Source organism: Micromys minutus, assembly GCF_963924665.1.
Source record: "Micromys minutus genome assembly, chromosome: 26".
NCBI lineage: Eukaryota > Metazoa > Chordata > Mammalia > Rodentia > Muridae > Micromys > Micromys minutus.
In genome coordinates this window covers 3,840,314-3,841,607 of record NC_137961.1, presented here as the reverse complement: position 1 = coordinate 3,841,607, position 1,294 = coordinate 3,840,314, and positions in this window count along the sequence as shown.

The window sequence follows — 1,294 nt, the reverse complement described above, 5'->3', positions numbered from 1 at the left end:
CTGAAAGTCACACTATATAAGCAGGAGACCTGGTGCATTACTGTGCAGCGCCACCTCAGTCTCTGTGGGTTCTCCATCCCCTGTCTGTGGCTCTCTATCTGTTCTCATCTGCAGAAGGAAGCTTCTCTGGTCATAGCTGAAGAAGACGCTCATCTACGAGTATAGCAAACGGTCATTTTATGGATACACTTATTCTAAAAACAGTGCTATTTGGTTTTACTTTAGCTCCCTGAGCTGCCTAGTCCTGAGTTTTTAGTCACCCAAGCAGTGGCAGGGATGGGTTCCATCTCACAGAGTAGATCTTGACTAAAATCAGGTACAGGTTGGTCACTTCCACAAGCTTTGTGCCACCATTACCCTACCGTGTCCTGCAGTCAGGACAGAACTGTAGATCAGAGGGTTCATGGCTGTTTGCATTTCTCTTTGGTAGCCTGCATAGTACCCCCTAAATCAAGGACTCTAGAAAGTAGGGGAAAGGCTCTGTAAAGGCACCGACTCAACTTCCCCATGTCTGGTGAGTGTAGTCGTCTTCAGTAATGCGAACTTGATGACTGTTTGTGGACAGCAAACTCTACTCTTGGCAACAGTCTCAGTTGTTTGGAAATACCTGTGGGACCCCTTTGGACAACAGCTCAATTAGATGTAACCCAACCACAGTACCAGAAGCTTCATTTGCTAACAAGACATGGACAATTGTGCCTCTGTCTCCCGTGAGCATAGGCGATCTTTCCATCTTCTGACTTCTTCTGCAGCTTCTTTCTTTGATGTCTTAAAAAGTTTTTATCATGAAAGTTTTTAATTCACTCTATTAGAGTAACCCTCAAGATATTAGATATTATTTGTGGCCATTCTGAAAAATGCCCTCATTTCTTTCACACTGTTTGTCATTTTCATATAGGAGGGCTACTGGATTTTGTGAATTGACTATTATATCTTGCCACTTTGCTGGAAGTGTTTATTAGCTGCTGGAGATTCCTGGTGACATGTTTAGGGTCATTTAATGCATACAATGCAAATAAAAATACCTTGATTTCTTGCTTTCCAATTTGTAGCCCCTTTTCCCCCTATACTTACGTTATTGATCTAGCTTCAAGTACTCAATGGAATATATATGGAGAGGGGGGACCACCTTGTCTTATTTCTGATTTTGGTGGAAATGCTTTCAAGGTTCTTTCATTTAAGATGACTTTGGCTATAGTCTTGCTGTAAATCATCTTTATTATATTGAAGTATGTTCCTTATGTCCCTAACTTCTTCCAAATTTTTATCGTGAAGAAGTGTTGGATTATGCAAA